The sequence below is a fragment of the Mobula birostris genome, chromosome 9 (genome assembly GCF_030028105.1).
Source record: "Mobula birostris isolate sMobBir1 chromosome 9, sMobBir1.hap1, whole genome shotgun sequence".
Taxonomy (NCBI): Eukaryota; Metazoa; Chordata; class Chondrichthyes; order Myliobatiformes; family Myliobatidae; genus Mobula; species Mobula birostris.
The window spans coordinates 43423334-43436871 of NC_092378.1; the positions used below are offsets into that span (position 1 = coordinate 43423334).

Below are 13538 nucleotides of genomic sequence, written 5' to 3' on the forward strand. Positions count from 1 at the left end.
AAGCTCAATACATCCTCCGGATTTTGACAGATGAAACTTGACAAGGCAAGTTCGAGACTGTGTACTTTTAACACCCCAGAGAGAAGATATCGCTTTCTTTGGCTACCATATCTGTCCACAGCAGAAGCCTACCATAAAGCCATCCACATGATCTTCGAGGGCGTACCTGATGTTGAGACCATGGTGGATGGTATCATTGCCTGGAGGTCCATCAAGGATGAACATGATGCATGACTGAGGCAGGTGCTAGATGTGTCATGGAATATCAATTTGAAATTAAATAAAGTGAAATGTGAGTTTGGTGCTTAGACACTGATCTTCATAGGAGATACCATAACGGAAGAGGGAGATAAGCCTGACCCAAGGAAGATGTCAGCCATTGAAAATGTGGAGAGGCCCCAAAACAGAGAGGAGGCGAGCTGATTCCTGGGGATGGTACTTACTTGGCTAAGTTCATTCCTCAACTATCTACTGTGGCAGCACCACCTAGGTCACCCCTTGAACAGCAAACTCAGTGGATTTGGACTTGTCGTGTCACTAGCCAAGCTGTTCCAGTACATCTGCAACACTGGCATCTACCTGGCAATGTGGAAAATGGCCCAGGTATGTCCTATGCACAAGAAACAGGACAAGTCCTACCCAGCCAATTACCGCCCTACCAGCCTACTCTCAATCATCAGCAAATAATGGAAGGGGTCATACACAGTGCTATCACGCAGTAACCTGCTTACATATGCCCAGCCTGGGTTCCGTCAAGGCCACTCAGTTCCTGACCTTATCACCTTCTTGGTCAAAAAAAGAGCTAAATACCAGACGTGAGGTGAGAGCAATAACTCTCAACATCAAGGCAGCATTTGACCAAGTATGACATTAAGGTGCCCCAGCTAAAATGGGGTCAATGGGAATTAGGGGGAAACCCTTCACTGGTTGGAATCATACCTGATACAAAGGAAAATGGTTGTGGTGGTTGGAGGCCAATCATTTCATCCTCAGGACATCACTGTCAGTAGTGAAAGATAGGGTCTTCAAAGGGAACCGGTTTGTGATTACAGTGACGCTATGCAAGGAAATACTCCAAAAGTTATCTTGGTGAGGAAAAATGTAAATGTGGAACCCGTGAAGAGATGTACTGGTCAAGAGTGAGCCTAGACATCAGCCAGACCGCTGCTTCACATGAAATTTGCCTTAACTACAGAACACAGCAGCAAGCAGAACTGCTTACACCACACCCTACACCAGAGAGGCCAAAGTTGGAGTGGATTTGTTTGAATGTAATGGGAAGAGTCACACTATTGTGTAACAGACTATTTTTCCAATTACCCAGAGGTGCAAACTACAATCAACATCCAGCAAAGTGATCATCACTTTCCTGAAATCTGTGCTTGCAACTCACGGAATTCCATGTGAGGTGGTCCACTATTTTCCAGCTGTGAATTTGGGTTGTTACATACCCTGTAATGGGTTAAAGAACCAGCAGAAATGGAACACACTTGGAGTCTGGTTTTGCTGTTTACTAACTCTATTTTATTAGTAACTACGCAATAAAGTAACATAAATTACATTTAGATTAGATTAGATTCAACTTTATTGTCATTGTGCCCAGCGCAGATACAAAGCCAATGAAATGCAGTTAGCATCTGACCAGAAATGCAAAGAATAGTGTTATTTACAAAATAACTGCAAATAAAAAGTAAGTGCTACAGCACACAAATATAAAAGTACTGAGACAGTACAATATGGGTGTAATACTGCTTAGCGCTGTGATGAGAGGTTCAGCAGTGTCACAGCCTCAGGGAAGAAGCTCTTCCTGAGCCTGCTGGTGTGGGAGCGGAGGCTCCTGTAGCGCCTACCGGATGGGAGGAGAGTAAAAAGTCCATGGTTAGGGTGAGATGCATCCTTGATAATGCTTTTCGCCCTGCCCAGGCAGTGTTTATGGTAGATGTTCTCAATGGTGGGCAATTGGGTGCCGATAATCTGCTGGGCAGTTTTCACCACACGCTGGAGTGCTTTGCGGTCCGATACGGGACAATTGCCATACCACACCGAGATGCAGTTGGTGAGTAGGCTCTCAATGGTACAGCGGTAAAAGCACAGCTGAACACCTACGCTCTGTTGCCTGAGAAAGCAGGATCTCCCAGTGGCCACACATTTTAATTCCACATCCCATTCCCATTCTGATATGTCTATCCACGGCCTCCTCTACTGTAAAGATGAAGCCACACTCAGGTTGGAGGAACAACACCTTATATTCCGTCTGGGTAGCCTCCAACCTGATGGCATGAACATTGACTTCTCTAACTTCCGCTAATGCCCCACCTCCCCCTCGTACCCCATCTGTTATTTATTTATATACACACATTCTTTCTCTCTCTCCTTTTTCTCCCTCTATCCCTCTGACTATACCCCTTGCCCATACGCTGGGTTTTTCCCCCCCTCCCCCTTTTCCTTCTCCCTGGGCCTCCTGTCCCATGATCCTCTCATATCCCTGTTGTCAATCACCTGTCCAGCTCTTGGCTCCATCCCTCCCCCTCCTGTCTTCTCCTATCATTTCGGATCTCTCCCTCCGCCTCCCACTTTCAAATCTCTTACTAGCTCTTCTTTCAATTAGTCCTGATGAAGGGTCTCAGCCTGAAACGTCAACTGTACCTCTTCCTAGAGATGCTGCCTGGCCTGCTGCATTCACCAGCAACTTCGATGTGTGTTGCTTGAATTTCCAGCATCTGCAGAATTCCTCGTGTTAGCGGTAAAAGTCTGTCAGTATCCTGGGACAGAGGTGAGCTTTCTTGATGCTCCGCAGGAAATAAAGGCACTGTTGTGCTTTTTTGATCAGGATAGAAGATGAAACCAAATAAATCAAACAGGTTAGCAGAGTTTATGCATATATAGGTGTGTAAATACAAAACCCAAACTTCTTCAAACTTAGGTGGTAATTGATACAGCCTTATGATGGCAGGTAAGAAAAGTTCAGTTCAGGTGCACAGGTTAATTAATGCGCGATGTTTGTAATCCAAAGGTGAATGTCTGTTCCACAGATTCCACAACAGCAATACAAGATTATAATAGTAGTAGGTTTTATCTCCGAAGTTGTTCCACTCCACACACGAAATATCACCGACAGTGATCTTCAACAAATATCCTTTCAACACAAGTGGTACCACACCCGAATTCAGCTACAGGACATCTCAAAGTGGTGGCCACAGGCTACTCCAACAGAATCCACCTATGGATTATCACCAACAGTAGCTTATCACTAAGGGGACCCTCTTCAAGGGAACCACTACCCAGTCAAGGGTCGACACACCAGTAGATTCCCCAAGGTTACCCCAAACACACAACGTGATAGCCACTTATCCAGTTCCATGACATACGAAATAACTCCAACAGCGATTTGCCACAGGGGTGCCTTTCTTCAGTGAACTACCACACCCAGACAAAGGGTAAACACACATGTGGTATTCACAAAGGTTTTTCCCTCACCAGAGAACCCACTCCTCGGGATTAACTAAGTGACAATCACACTTTCGTAGTTGAATGGAAACAAACTCACCCTCTCGGTCTACTTAGAGAGAGAATCCAAACAGTGATCTTTTTGTCACTAGGTTCCTTCTGTTTCAAACCTATCTCTCCTCTTTTCTCTTCCTGCAAACTTGTTCTAGTTGCAGAAAACTTGTGAGAGCCATTTATCAATACTCAGGATTGATCTCAACTCACCCCTTTTGGGCTAATGAAACTTTAAACCAGCGACCGACTCACTGGTGTCTTCTATTGACTGAATCCATCTTGACTCTAACTGTGTGTGTCTGTGTGTCCTTGTATATTCAAAACAATCTGCAGAGAAACCATAACATCGATTGTCCATCAAATAACTCCATTTCTATCTCTCTCTCTCTTTTTCTCTCTCTCTCTCTCTTTCTCTTTCTCTCTTTCTCTCCCCCCCCCCAAACAGTGTCCGAAAGTCAGTCTCATTCTCCCGACATCTTAAAGTGACAGTCCACAGAAAATACAAACCCTGGGGGTACATAACAGATTCCTTCGCCAATGATTGGGGGTTTCAACATATAACTTCAAGCCCACGTCACCCAAAATCTAATGTCCTAGCAGAGAGTTCGGTCAAGGTGCTGGAGGACCTTGTGAAGAAAATGCAATTTGGATAAGAGGATTTCCACAAAATTGTGGTGATTTACAGAAGTGGGTGACTGCACAATGGCCTTACACCAGCCCAAATGCTGATGGGTCAACACATACACACTAACCTTCCAGTGCACAAAATCATGTTGACACCAAAAAGAGCACACAAGACCAAATTGGCTAGAGAGAAAGGGAAAGAGAAACAGAAATAGTTGCACGACAAGATTTTGAAAAACCTACCAGTCCTGAAGCTTGGAGATAACGTGTGAATCTGAGGTCACAATTCGGGCACATGGTGCACGCAAGGGGAAGCAGCTCCACCTTCTTACCAGATCCAGTTGGAGCAAGGGACACCTCTGAGAAGGAACCGTGAGGATCTACAACCACAAGCTGCAACCCATAGCTGTCACACATCACCCAAAGGGACCAGCAGATGTAAAAAATGAACATGTTGATCAGGGTTCTCAGAAAGACACAAATATTAACACAGCAAATGCAAGCAATACACCTGTGGAAACATGTAGCAGACAGAGAAGGATCATTAAACCACCACAGAGACTGATTGAAAGTTGTTGAGTTGATAAGGGACTGTTAAGGGAGTTGATAATGGCTTGTTACAATTGCTTGTTACATACACCTGTTAGGGTGCATTCTCCAGTTACCTTATAAGGTAACCGTAGCCTTCAGCCAGGAGCAGATGTCATCAGGTGGTTCCCAACCTTCACCGAGAGTTTTGACCCTTAACCACAACACTCTCCAGTTGGTGGGCCGGCAGTGGTGGCCAAATCACTGCCCATCTGCTTCTGGCTTCCAGCTCCCCTCCTCTCACCTACTCCAAATCCAACAAGAAGCTCGTTCTGCCTCTTCTCCCATCCTACAAGCTGCTTGTTTTTTGCTCCTTTCTTCCAGGCCCAGATCTGACAACAACTGCCATGCTGATTTGGCTGGGAAACCTCTGCAGCCGATCTCCACAGGGAACAACCATGCCTACCATCCCTTGTCCTTACACTCCTGCAGTAAGGGCTGGTACTTCAAGGCCTTTCTCTCGTGGGTCTCTTCCCATCCCTCCTCCCATGGCACTGTCAACTCAACCAGAATGATTTTCTTGTCTTTGGTTGACCACAGTACAATGTCTGGGCATAGGGTTGTGTGCACCACATCCGGGAACTGCAACCTCCTGCCCACATCGACCCTCATCTCCCAGGAGCTGGCCGTTAGCAGCAGATTGGGCTTTGGTTGTTTGGTTACGAAAGGCCTAGCTCCCTCTTTGATGAAGGTGATGGCCTTCCTCAAATCTGTGCCAGCCGTCCTCTTTTTGCATCTCTCCTGCTCTAGTGTGTCAGCAAGAGCCAGAAGCACCTTATCATGGTGCCACCTATACCGTCCTTGAGCTAGAGCTGTTTTACACCCGGACAGTATATGAGCCAGTGTCTCCTTTTGACCACAGAGCTTACAGTTCGGGTCCTCTCTCATCCCCCAGGTGTGCAGATGTAATGGTGAAGGAAGGGTGTCATACACGGATCGCAAGAGGAAGGAAATACGGAAGGGCTCCAGTCTCCATAACTCTGCCCATGAGATCTTGCACTTAGGCAGATCCCATTTTGTCCAGGCTCCCTGGGACCCTTGTTCCACTGCCTTTGAAATCCGTTTCTCTTCCTCACGGATCCATACTTCTGCCTGTATCATGTCTCGCCTGTTCCTTATGCTTGTGTTTCCCCACTTCTGGAAGTGAACTGAGCTGAGGCCTTGCCGCCCGACGCAGGGGTTGCCAATGATATCTCGCAGCTTCAGAGAACACACTGCCTGCTCCACAGCTGCGTTGGCTGCCCACTTACGCCCAGATCTGGTTGTAACGCCTGCTTGCTTTACCAAGACGTCATTAGAATCTCTCAAGCTTAATAATGCTCAGCATTTTGCCACCTTGAATTCCTCCACAACAGATGACAGGGGAAGCTGCAGTTGCCCAGATCGAATATAGAGGCCCACTGAAGAGAAGCTTGGGGGAACTCCCAACCATCTCCGCAAGTGCTTGTTGGTTTTCCTCTCGATGCCCTCTATGACAGTCATGGGGAACTCATAAAGTGTGAAGAGCCAGAGAAGCCTGGGCAGAATGCCGTATTGGTACAGTCAGGTCTTGAATTTACCGGGAAGTCCGGATTTGTCAATCTTCTTCAGTCATTCTTCTGTCTGCTTCACAGCATTGGTGACATTGGCCCCATCTGTCAGTGACACATTAAACCACTTCCCCAAGCATTTTATCGGGTTATCTTCGATGGAAGGGATGACCATACCCTGAACCTGGAGGCTAAACTTGCTAGTAACTTTGCCCCTTCTGATCACCATGCACCTGGACTTCTTGGCCTTGAAGGACATCCTCGCCCAAGTGTCTACATTGTCCAGGGTTTCCCATACCCATCTTGCTTGGACATGTGACACAGTTGCTATGGTAATGTCGTCCATGAACCCTTGTATAGCCGGCTGAACAATGCCTGACTCCAGCGTCGGACCACGGGTTACATGTTCTGCTGCTGATAATAGGAGGTTCATTCCCATAATAAATAGGATAGGGGAGATGGTGCACCCTGTTGGAATCCCCTTCTGGAGGTCCTGCCAACTAGTTGTGAAATGGGCTGTTGTAAATCTGAGTCTGAATCCTCCTAGGTAGCTGGTGATCATGTCTCGAATAGCCAATGGAATGTAGTAGTGGTCGAGTCCTTCTGGGATGAGGTCATGTGGAATAGACCCGTAGGCGTTCGCGAGGTCTAACCAGACAACTGTTAGGTCGCCTTTTTTCTGCTTGGCCTCATGGATCAAATGGCTAATCATTGAGGTGTGCTCCAGACACCCCGAAAAGCCTGGAATACCGCCTTTCTGGATGGATGTGTTGATATAGCGGTTCTGCGTCATGTAAGAAGTCAGCCTTCTTGGGAGCACAGAAAGGAAAATCTTACATTCCACATCCGGGAGAGAAATTGTCCTAAACTGGGCAATTGTGGAAGAAACCTCTTCCTTTGGAATAAAGCATCCCTCTGCCAATTTCCAACTTGATGGAATAGTACCTTTGGCCCAGATCTTTCTCAAGACACTCCACAGCCTCTGAAGAAGTTTCGGGCATTTCTTATACACTTTATAAGGTATGCCGCTTGGGCCTGGGGCAGCTGATGCTTTAGCTTTCCGGATGATGTCCTGGATTTCCTGCCATGTAGGCTCCTTCACATTCAGCTCAATTGATGGATTTCCCGGTCTACGCACAGCCTGATTGGTTCCTAGTCCCTGACCCCTCCGTGGGTCGCTGTGTGCCTCCCGCAGGAACTCCTCTGCCTCTGGCTTCGAGCTGGATAGTACACCAGATCTTTGTTGGCCGAGAAGAGTCCTGGTGAAGCTGAATGGATCTCTCACAAACTGCGCTCGCCTTTTCTCTTTCTTCCTTCTTTGCTGTTGCAGATGTTCCGCCCTCCGGAGTTTGCACAGCTTTTCCTGCAGCATACTGGTTAAGTCCTTGATACCTTCTTTTTCGGCCGGTGAGCTGGTTTTAAACCTCTTGTTGAACGCCTTTAATTCGCCTCTCAAGCGACGAATCTCTGTTTCCCTCCTATTTGGTTGCCACGGTAACTCCAGCTGGCTTTTCCGCTCTATTTGGCCAAACCGTTCCTTAGCTAGATTGTACGCTATGGCTGTGAGTGAGTCGAACTTTCTGTGTACTGGACCTGCTAAGGCAACTTCCAGGATGCCGTCTAGATCATCATCGAACTGCATCCAGGCGACGTGGTCTGACGACCTAGGCCATTTGATCCTGTCTTTTCTTGACGAATGGATTGGGGTAGCCGAAGAGGAACTCACTAGGTCTGTTGTTTGGTGTTGAGGCAACTCAAGTGTGGAGAGATCTTCAGCTCTGTGGGTTGCTTCCTGGCTGGAATTTTCTTTCGTCTCACCGGACACTAAGTCCGTGTGCTGCACTTGGGTCACCATCGATCCACATCTAGACCTGCTCTGGTGTATCTTGAGCCCTCTGATGTTTTTGCAGACTTTCCCGCAGTGACATCTTACTGTGAATTCCTCTCCGGTCAGTGTTGTTTGCTTTAGCTTCCTCGTAGTCATGTTTCCTATCCTGGTGGTTGCCGGTATGACAATCCTGCTGAGTCTCTCATCCTCCCCCCCTCTCGGGAGACTCGGGGGGTATTGCTCTTCGTGTTCAGTCGTAGCTTGAGTGGTGCCCTCTTGCGAGCGCTGCCCACAAGGTTGCTAGCCTTGTGAGCCCATGCCAGTCTTTCCTGGAGGTCAGCTGTCTCTCCAGCGTCACTGACCTTCCTCAGTTGCCATCCAGTCTTTCCTGGAAGCCGTTGGTACAAACCAGAGATTACTTGTTACATACACCTGTTAGGGAGCATTCTCCAGATACCTTATAAGGTAACCGTAGCCTTCAGCCAGGAGCAGATGTCATCAGGTGGTTCCCAACCTTCACCGAGAGTTTCGACCCTTAACCATGACATTCTCCAGTTGGTGGGCTGGCAGTGGAGATATTTTTGAAGAATAAACTCTTCTCAGGCTTCCAGTCAGGTACAGGTATTGATTTCAATGACAAACTTTGCCATCTTCATCAGGGATGATGCCTGGGCATGTGTAGTCTGGTGGTATTTACACCCCCGTTGTCTGTCCCTCCTGATTGGTTGGTATTCATTCAATCAGCTTTCCACCTTGTTTACAATCAAATTCCAGTTCTCACTTAGAGCAAGACTTTTATCTCTATTAAAATTCTTTTCCTCTAGTTTTATTTCAATGGCTTCCTTCACCAGGCAGTTCCAAAAGCCATTGGTTGGTATTCAATTGTAAACAAGATGGGACAACGGAATCCTGATTGGATGAGGACTAACCAATGAAGAGAAATGGATGGCGCGGGTATAAATATCACCAGGTTACATGTGCCCAGGCATCATCCCTGATGAAGATGGCAGAGTTTGTCTTCAAAACATCAGTTAAAATTGATACAGTACCTGTGCTCAGCTGGAAGCCAGAGAAGAACTTATTACTCCTATACACCAGGAAAGCATGAGACCATTTTTCACATAGATACCTTTGTTGAAAAGGATTATTGTTCTTTGCAGGTTTAGGAGGACATAGCATTATGTTTGGTTTTCTTTAAAGGGGAAAGATGTGTCATTATGTCTGCATAATAAAGAACTCCAGTTCCCAGTGGGCAATGCGAGCGGTTCACCCGGAACTGAAAGATTCAATGGTGACCTGGTCGCACACACTCAGTGTTTAACAGTAACTCAGTAATAAAATGTTATAGTATTTACCCATGCTAAATTTGTCTATATTAAGAGCAAACATAACAGTGTTCATAAAGAAAAACTCGGTCTGAGTGAGAAATTTTGATATGTCAATTTGCAAGAAGGAAGAACAGGGCATGCATGAAATATGAATTGTAATTCAGACATCTGGTCATTCATATTAAGTTCAAAGTGACAGAGCCAGGGAAAAACCAGAAGTAAGAAAGAGAAGCTGCCGAGAGAATGGAAAACATGCAACAGTTCCTCAGAGGAACTGAAGAACAGACTGCACCTATTATTTCTTTAAAGCATTGTTTCCTTGTAGTGGAGGAAGCTGACTTAATATGTTCTTCAAATAGCTGTACCCATAATGGCTTGCTATAGCCAAGAGCATCTCTCTAGAGTTTCAAAATTTAATTTAAATTAATAATAAATTGGCAGAGTTATATCATTTTCCATGAAGACTTCCACTGTTTGTTTAATTTCTCTGTTAGTTCCTTATTCTCAATTATAAATTCTTTCATTACTGTCTGTAAAGTGACTCATATTTGTCTGGCTTGTGTTTTCCTTTTTACGTTCTGGTAAAGATCTTACTGTGCGGTGCAGTTTTATGTATCTTGTCGGTTTATCTTCATATTCTGTCTTTCCTTTATCCATTTCATTATCCCCTTTATGCAGAGTTCCATGACACAGCCTCTTGCCAATTGCAATATATGACAAATTTGTAAGCTTTATTGACAAATTTTATAAAATCTCTTCTTTCTCCTGTCATCCCTAGCAGGCCACTTCTTCTGTTAGTTCATGCTAGACCTGAACACAATATTCTTGATACAGTTTTACCTGAGCCAAATGTACTTGGAGACCTTATTATCATTTTCAAACCCTTCTGCAATAAAGACTAACATACAATCTGGCTTTCTAACTCTTGCTTTACCTGCATGTATAATTTCAGTGATTCATTTACAATGTCCCTCAGAATACCAACGATGTTTGATCTTCATAATATGTAGACTTCAGATGGTCAGGATGCACAACCACTCCTCGCTCTCCATCAATCTCAAAACGGGTGCCCCCACCCCACACACCAGGGCTGTGCGCTGAGCCATTTGCTACCTACTCTGCTCACACGTGACTGTGTGGCCAAACACTTGGGTAAGAGTGGACAGCCAGCGCCTCTTCGCCAGGGCACCACTGCTCAGTACAAGAGGTCATGGCTTTAAGGTAAGGGGTGGGAAGTTCAAGGGGGATATTAGAGAAAGGTTTTTTACTCAGAGTGGTTGGTGCATGGAATACACTGCCTGAGTCAGTGGTGGAGGCAGATACACTAGTGAAATTTAAGAGACTGCTAGACAGGTATATGGAGGAATTTAAGGTGGGGGGTTATATGGGAGGTTGGGTTTAAGGGTCGGCACAACATTGTGGGCTGAAGGGCCTGTACTGTGCTGTACTGTTCTATGTAATCACACTGTCAAGTTTGCTATTGACTGCTCAGTGGTGGGGCTTATCATCAACTACAATGAGCCAGAGGAAGAGCTCGAGGCCTAGTACCTTCAAATAACCAACTCCTTGATGTCAACAAGGCAAAGGAGATGGTTATCGACTTCAGGAGAACTCACAGCCCTCACACCCCCCTTTACATCGGTGACACAGCAGTGGAAACTGCAAGTAGTTTCAAACTCCTCAGAGTGTACATCTCACACAACCGTATTGTGGCTTTCTGGAGATTTGCATAAATATTGCTGCATAGCCCTAATTGTTTAATGATATTGTGTAGTGACTTTGGGATAATACCAGTTGTGGATATTACCATTGGGACAATGTGTACCCTGTTCATGTTCCATAGTTTTTCAATTTCCTCTTTTTAATTCAGCATATTTCTGGTGTTTTTCACTTCATAGTCATAGTCATAGTCATACTTTATTAATCCTGGGGCAAACTGGTTTTCGTTACAGTTGCACCATAAATAATAAATAGTAATAGAACCATAAATAGTTAAATAGTAATATGTAAATTATGCCAGTAAATTATGAAATAAGTCCAGGATCAGCCTATCGGCTCAGGGTGTCTGACCCTCCAAGGGAGGAGTTGTAAAGTTTGATGGCCACAGGCAGGAATGACGTCCTATGACACTCTGTGCTGCATCTCGGGGGAATGAGTCTCTGGCTGAATGTACTCCTGTGCCTACCCAGTACATTATGTAGTGGATGGGAGACATTGACCAAGATGGCATGCAACTTAGACAGCATCCTCTTTTCAGACACCACCGTGAGAGAGTCCAGTTCCATCCCTACAACATCACTGGCCTTACGAATGAGTTTGTTGATTCTGTTGGTGTCTGCCACCCTCAGCCTGCTGCCCCAGCACACAACAGCAAACATGATTGCACTGGCCACCACAGACTCGTAGAACATCCTCAGCATCATCCAGCAGATGTTAAAGGACCTCAGTCTCCTCAGGAAATAGAGACGGCTCTGGCCCTTCTTGTAGTCAACCTCAGTGTTCTTTGACCAGTCCAGTTTATTGTCAATTCGTATCCCCAGGTATTTGTAATCCTCCATCATGTCCACACTGACCCCCTGGATGGAAACAGGGGTCACCAGTACCTCAGCTCTCCTCAGGTCTACCACCAGCTCCCTAGTCTTTTTCACATTAAGCTGCAGATAATTCTGCTCACACCATGTGACAAAGTTTCCTACCGTAGCCCTGTACTCAGCCTCATCTCCCTTGCTGATGCATCCAACTATGGCAGAGTCATCAGAAAATTTCTGAAGATGACAAGCCTCTGTGCAGTAGTTGAAGTCCGAGGTGTAAATGGTGAAGAGAAAGGGAGACAAGACAGTCCCCTGTGGAGCCCCAGTGCTGCTGATCACTCTGTTGGACACACAGTGTTGCAAGCACACGTACTGTGGTCTGCCAGTCAGGTAATCAAGAATCCATGATACCAGGGAAGCATCCACCTGCATCGCTGTCAGCTTCTCCCCCAGCAGAGCAGGGCGGATGGTGTTGAACGCACTGGAGAAGTCAAAAAACATGACCCTCACAGTGCTCGCTGGCTTGTCCAGGTGGGCGTAGACACGGTTCGGCAGGTAGACGATGGCATCCTCAACTCCTAGTCGGGGCTGGTAGGTGAACTGGAGGGGATCTAAGTGTGGCCTGACCATAGGCTGGAGCAGCTCCAGAACAAGTCTCTCCAGGGTCTTCATGATGTGGAAGGTCAATGCCACTGGTCTGTAGTCATTGAGGCCGCTGGGGTGCGGCGTCTTCAGCACAGGGACGAGGCAGGACGTCTTCCACAGTACAGGAACCCTCCGGAGCCTCAGGCTCAGGTTGAATACATGGCGAAGTACTCCACATAGCTGAGGGGCACAGGCTTTGAGCACCCTGGTATTGACACCATCCGGTCCTGCAGCCTTGCTTGGGTTGAGACGTCTCAGCTGTCTTCTCACCTGTAGAGCTGTGAAGCCCACCGTGGTGGTTTCATGTGGGGAAGTGGTATAGTCATGAGAGCAGGGTGGGGGACTGTGAGGAGGGGTAGGAGGGGAGAGTGGAATATGTGTTGGTTGGGGGCTGACAATTCTGTATCTTATTTGTGTTTGGAATGGCTGTATCTATTGAGTAGATTGTTCTTGCTTGTTTGTCCTGTAATATTATATCCTGATGGCTATTATGTATTGTCCTGTATGGGGGGTCCAGGGAGGGGTACTGCCTCTGCTGGGGGGGCCTGCCATGCTCTTTTCAGGACAGCTCGTTCACCTTTCATCCCCAACTGGTGCTCAGCTCTCACCTGTGGCTCCAAGTAGCTGTAGCACGCGCAGCGGCCACACCCCGGTAAACCGTCTCAGCAGACGGGCCAAACCAGGTGAGGGCAGCTGACAGGTCGTCGGCCCTCGGTGAGGTAGGGGATCTGTCTGTCCCAGTGTGTGAAGTCTGGCCATGGCAGATTGAGTGGAGGAGATCAATTAATGGTCCAACAGTCAAGAAGGCAGGCCCTGCTGGAGTTTGTGGAGCGCTAAGAGCACGACAAGGCACTTAGACGTCCTGGTCATCCACTGCAGCAGGAGAGGTCTCCAGCCGTAACGGTTGTCCTTGCCACTGGATCAAGGTCTCTTCTGCCCAGAAAGTGGGATTGCCCCTGTGCAA

General features: G+C 46.7%; 1 pseudogene; it reads right to left on the reverse strand.

The window, feature by feature from the left end:
- Nucleotides 1-13538, reverse strand: part of LOC140203293 (uncharacterized) — a 67430-nt pseudogene that overhangs the window by 18358 nt on the left and 35534 nt on the right.